The sequence below is a fragment of the Apteryx mantelli genome, chromosome 5, assembly GCF_036417845.1.
Source record: "Apteryx mantelli isolate bAptMan1 chromosome 5, bAptMan1.hap1, whole genome shotgun sequence".
In the NCBI taxonomy this organism is placed as follows: Eukaryota; Metazoa; Chordata; class Aves; order Apterygiformes; family Apterygidae; genus Apteryx; species Apteryx mantelli.
Window position 1 is genome coordinate 50,537,958 of NC_089982.1, and position 6,802 is coordinate 50,544,759.

The following is a 6,802-nucleotide window of genomic DNA, read 5'->3' on the forward strand; positions in this document are numbered from 1 at the left end:
AATGCAGCATGCACAGACAACTGTGTCAGGTGCTTTCAGATATCTTTCCATACAGATATGCTTCAAAAATGAATGAACCCAGGTGAAACTAAGTTTTGTCAGCCCTTTTCCTGTCAGATCCTCTCCAAAATCCTTTTGGAGTCTCAGTCGCTGCACTTTGGGGAAGACTGAAAACGAAACTTTCTGACACTGTCATCTCCTCCAGAAACAAAAGGTCCAGTAATCATTCCAGTGCTATGCCATTTCTTGATGGTGTGATATAAGCTGCCACTCTTTGGACAACTTGCTCCCCATGTTTTTTCTCCATTCTGGTCAGAAGCAACAAGTACATTGTAGAAATGTTGGGAGAAAGAGAAACCTCTGATTCTGGACTAAAGGATGCCATAAGAGTGAAATCTCCATGGGCACAAAAAACAGACTCATAGCGGGCAGGCAACACAATCTTTTTTAGGAGCTGCTGCTGGTAACTACAGAGTCTTCAACTTTCCAAGGGAGCTATTCCAAGCGATAATTTCATTTATTTCTGTAGATGTTTGGTGGGGGATTTGGAGAAGATGCTGTTTATCTGTCATTTCCTGTAGAAAAATAAATAATTCTAAATGTGTGAATTAAAACAAAACAGGACGTGTGAAAGGCTTCCGGAGTTATGGCCTCTCCAAAGGTTAATCCCAAATGATGCAACTCCACTTCCTTGTTCCCAATTCATTGCTTGTTACACATTGTGCTTAAGGTAAAACTTTGCCCAGTTAAAGACTTATGTTTATGTGCTTCATCACTCAAGCCTTATTATGAATAATAATTTGGAACTAAGATAAATCTAAATAATCCTTTACTAATCTTTTTTATATTTTCCATACAAATACCCCATAACGCCTGATCCTATCATGAATAATGATATGAACAAGTCAGAAGACTTTACTTTCAAACATCATATTACTTAAAATAAATGAGAACATTTTTTTTGTGTGGTAAGGGAATCAAAACCTCAATATTCCGCTTTACATTTTTTAAGGCTCAGTACAGCATATCATGCCTTTTTAAATTCAATTTGTTCTTAATTTCCAGTCATACCCACCATCCTCAGTGAACAAAAATTTGCAATGAGTCATCCTATCAGATGTCAATTAGCTTTATATACTAACTGACATGCAAAGTATTTTACTTTTACTGTTCTAAAGGATGTATGGTTTCATCCTGTAGATGTAGAAACAAAAAAATTCACAGAGTTCAGGAGGCATCCAGGAAAGGTCAACTCCATACTCTTCTGAAAGCTCATCGAAGTCATCCTCACTAATCAGCAATGTCTTGTCCATTGTAACTAGCTCCAGCAATGAGGAAAACTCTTGAACTAGTGCTCCAAAATCCTAAATTAAAAAAGAAAGAAGACACTTCAGTTATTTGAAAATAGTTCAACCTTTGTTTTTAGTATTTTTTAATTTAGTTATGGTTTACACCATTGGATTATAATTTTAATTTTATTTTATGGCAAAGACTTAAAAGGGTTTTAGGTAAATAATTTAATCAATCAGAATCATTAAGAACTAGTGGATGTTCTTATAGAGGATGTAACTTGCACTACAAAGTACATAAGAGAATGAATCTTGTGACAAGGACTGGAGTTCAGTTCAGCCACAGGCTGTGATGAAATTTTACTGCAAACTCAAATGCACCGAAAGTAGAGTTCAGATATTTGTTGGGCGTGTGGAGCTATTCAGGGAGGGCAAACACAAAGATGTTTGTTGCTGTTAGCAAATCTGCTACTACCATTACTTCCCATGACGGAAGGCACCAATACTACAGTTACCTTATCTGCTGCACCACAGTTTATCTTCATTGGTTAAAGAATAGTCACAGGCCTCATTTTTATAATTAGATATAAAGCATCCTGTGGATTAAACACAGCTCCTGTCTACAGAGGCGAGCAGAGGAGATACACTGACCACTGTTTTCTTTGCACCTGATCACTTGATAGCCAGCATAGATCACCAGCAGCAGCCAGAACCAGTGCTCAGGTGAGTCTCTAAGAAGGCACCAGGTATGTCCCTGCTTTTCTATTGTTCCGTTACAACATTTAAGGGCATTCTATAACATGGTTGTATCAAAGAATAATCTGCGTGCTGACTCCCTACATAGTCTGCGTCTGCTCCCAAGATAAGCTGAAGACAAAGGGCCTATTCCAAAGCCCCATGAAGTGAAGGAGAGGACTTTCACCAGGGAACCCTCTGAGAATGAGAAGGTCAGACCAAATTCTGACAGTTCTCTGCTTCAGCTCCCTCTGGTGGGTAATGCACACTGCACAGAATAGCAAGTTCTAGTAAAAGTAACTATCATGAAACAAAACAAAACTACATTCAGGGTGTTATATATTTTTAAAAAATATACAGAAAATATGCCAATGGAGTAACCATTCTAACTGAAATCAAAGCTTAAGGCTACAACTTGACACATTCGCGTTTAAAAGAGGAGCTGCAAGGTTCCTGTCAGAACTGAACTCCCCTCAAATTCAGAGAGAAAAAAAAAAAAAGAGATGGGGGTTTTGGTCCAGGTAGATATCTATTTTCAGCACCTAATGTGGACTAAAATAAAATAAAGAACTGGTTAAACACTATTTCTTTGATGAATATATTCTCTCAGATTCTTGACTAATACTTTGAAGACTAAAGTTTGATGTCCTTTCTCAAACATATTTTGTTTGTAGCTTTCAGAAAATTCTCGTTTTGCAGATTTCATGCCACAAAGATTCTTCATTTGTTGCGGAGAGTTTAGCTCTAGTGGAAAAGTGAAAGATGCTTCTAAATCTATGATATCTTATTTACAAACTGCATATGTCTACAGGTTTACCAGTTGAAACAACTGAAAATTAAAACATGCTTTATAATTTGTATTCTTGAGCACAAACCTAAGTCCTTCCACAAGAATGAGGCACACACCCTATTGCAGTGTCCTGAATATGTGGATTATGATAACGGCAACTTATCATAATTATAATACTAAAATAACCACCAGTGACCCTTGAACTACAAAACAGAACTGAAAATTTGGTTGCCTTTGATAAATGCATGGAGATATTACAAACTTTAACAATCTGGTAGCAGAGGCTTAACAGAATTTAACACTGCCCTCACTGGTGGCACCAGTAAATTGAATTTTAAGTCTTACATCCCTGTGTTTGTTAAAAGAAATATATATTTTTTCTTTCACAAGCTTACTTGTGGATCTGAAATACATACTGGCAGTTGCTTTTTGGGGAGAATAACAATGTTCCCATCAGAACAGACTAAACAAGTGCAACATTTTGGGGTAAGAATGGCCACATGAGTTCATGAATAGCAATGTACTGATGTTCTTAAGTGGATCAAATGTGTATTGTTCAGATACAAGTGCATAGTCTATTCATTCATTGAACTACTTATGGAGTTATATCATATTTAAAGCAGAGACAAACCCATTTAAAGAAGACTAAACTGAAGACACACTTTAAATCAGAACTTTCATTCTGAAAAAAACCTGTAGAATTTATAAAAGGTATTTCTTTCCAACTAATAATTTACTTTTTAAAAAGTCAACAATCCAACCTTCAGGTACAACTAAAGAACCTGTTCTCAGAAGCTCTTCACTAGGTATGTAATTTTAATTAGAATTCAAAGCAATGGATAAAATACCCTAGAAACCTCTCCTAGAACTATTTTAATTACTTCCCTCTAACCTTATACTGCTTTAAATGCTTGCATCTTACATTAATTACCATAAATGTTTTTAGGGTGAGGGGCTTACATGTGTAATTTCTTTGGAGTACAGACTGGCTTGTTTGTGCAGAAGTGTAGGTCTGGATGCTAACAGGGGTCTCCTCTTCTCCTCTGTTAATCTGTGAATCTTCTCCTCTGACTAATTAATTGTTTGTGTATCATAGATTGGGGACAGAATGGATTTGTTATCAACCTGCTTGTCACACCCATAGTTCTACTAAGACAATACATATAAGGAAATCTCATGCTTCTGGCATTCATTTACAGAGGTCAGAAAAAAGACTGCTCCTCCTCTTGGGTACATATCTAACTAGACATATTTGAGAGAGGGAAGGTGTTTTGTCTTTCCTTGAAACGCTGAAACAAGCTGGAGTAAGACAGGGTGAATGCCTATACTGAGGTGCATAGAAAATCCTAAGCTCTAGACCATACATATGGTCAGATTTGATGGTAGGAAATCATTCTTCTATATCAGACTGGCTACAGCTTTGGAGGATTTTTTCTTTACTCCTGCAGCACTGAATGCAGTTTCTCTTCTTAAGATCACAGGCAAACTCAGGTTGGGAGGGACGTCAGGTCTGTAGTACAATATCCTGCTCAAAGCAGGGCCAGCTATGAGATCAGGCCAGGTTGCTCAGGGCTTTACCCAGTCAGGTCTTGAAAACCTCCAAGGATGGAGACAGCGCAACCTCTCTGGGCAACCTGCTCCACTGCCTGACTGTCCCCGTGGTGAGCAGTTTTTCCTTATATCCAGTCTGAACCTCTGTTGCTTCAACTTATGCTTGCTGTCTCTCATCCTCCCACCATGCACCATTGCAAAGAGCCTGACTCTGTCTTCTTGATAACCTCCCCATAGGTTCAGGCAGGCTGCTATCAGGTTCCCCTAAAGCCATCCCTCCTCCAGGCTGAACAAACCTCAGGTCCCTCAGCCTCTCCTCTCTGGGCAAGTGCTCCAACCCCCAACCATCCTGGCAGCCCTCTTCTGAACTTGCTCCAGTTTATTGATGTTTTTCTTGTACTGGGGGACCCAAAACTGGATGCAGTATTCCATATGTGGCCTGAAGAGGTCTGAGTAGAGGGGAATAACGACTTCCCTCAATCTACTGGCCATGCTCCTGGCTGCTAATACAGCCCAGGAGGCTGTGGGCCTTTGCTGCCAGGGTGCGTTGCTGGCTCACGTTCAGCTTGCTGCCCACCAGGACCCCCAGGGCCTTTTCTGAAGATCTGCTCCCAGCCAGTCAGCCCCAGCCTGTATTCTGCTATTGCATCTGCTTTTGATGACACTGGGTATCCCTTGTTACCAGTCTGTGGCACACAGCTTAGTCTCTCAAGGATGGAAATGCTCTTATCTTACTAAAACAGGGTTACCATGTGAATGTAATGTTCAATGATAAACAGGGGGTCATATAATTATCTAAAGGTCCTTGGTAGCTTTAAAATCCATGCAAAACCCCCACCATACTAATAATTAAATGCTAAAACTGCACATCTGATTGGGAAATAATAAATTAGAAGACACAAAAATTTATGTTCCATCAATGTGAAAAATTCCTTTCCTTTAAATATTTCTCTGTTTCAATGAATCTGTATTAAACTTAGCCAGGAATCCAATCATAAACTATAGAAGCTGCCTTTGCCGTGATAGTACTTCTTCCATTTCCTGCCTCTCCAGACACTGCAATTAACCTTTTATTGAAGACAAAATCTGATTCTTCAGGTTATCCAAAAAAAGTTTCTCTTCCAATGACACATTTAATCCTATATGAGAAGCGGAAAAAGTACAAAGAGAGAAATCTGATGTGGCCAGTTTAGAGTAATCACAAGTCTTTAGGTGAAGTCCTCTGCTGCTTTAAGAAACAAGGCTGTCATACTCAAGGTGCAAAGAAATCCAAATAGTTTACTCTCCCATAGTGAAAAATACCATCCCTCTGTCAGGAAAAAAGATTAGTCTGTCATCCCACAGAGGTACATTTTCTCTATCTATCTGACACAACAAAGGCCAAAGTAATACAGAGAGTAATCAGAGAAAGAACTTCACATGCACTGAAATTTCCTCAAATGCCCTTTTATATCCTTTCTTGCTTGCAATTTCATTTTGAATGTATTAGGGGTTTTATGCATCTTTTTCCCATGAAAAACTCTATACCGAGTAGAATATCACTTAACGTCCCAGAGCTTGTCTTAACTTAAGGCCTCAGATGTCACTTAAGGCCACAGAGCTTGTCTTAACTCTGGTTGTTTTCAGGTAAGCACTGCACTGGTGTAACTCCACCAGATCCAGAAAAACACAAGTGTGATAACAGTAGGGGCAGGGTTCGGGAGTTTGTACTTGATCTAAAATGTTACAGGAAACTATTTTTTAAAAGAAATAAAACCACCTGCTGGGGTATTTTTAAGACCAATCACATACTTACTATTTTGGGGAAAAAAAAAAAAGGCAAACAAAAAACTCCCAAAAGGAAAAAAAAATCAGCAGTTTTTACAGACAGGTGAGATGCTCCAAATCCTCTCCACTACACCATGTTTTATTTAGCTTTGTGTTGATGGGCATAAAATAAGTGGCAGCTTGCTGCTGAATGCACACAGCCTGACATTGCTGAACATATGCCAGAATTTCCTCATTCCAGTCAGTTCTAAACACTTGTTTTTTCCTCCTGACATCCAACATTTCAGGCAAAACCATGGACTTGATCATTCTGGGTAAAGAGAAGGAGAGAAAGCCTCTGTTAAACGCATTTTTCTTTTTTTCCATTCATAAAAAATACCAGCAGTCTTACAAGTAAATGAATAACTTTCTGACCTGTGAACAGCAAACCCAAACATCATTATTTCATAATGACACTGGAAGTAAACCTGAAAGTTATCTAATATGCAAACTGTGTCCTTAAACACAACTACCTTATCTACAAATTTTTAATAAAATTGCAGAGGCAGGCCTTCATAAGTATGCACAAAATATGCCATTATCTTCAACTGTATTAGTTAGCTGTAAACACTTCCAAAGCTAGAGGTCAAAGCCTCTAATGTTATGTTTAGTGGAGGTCCCAATAATAGAT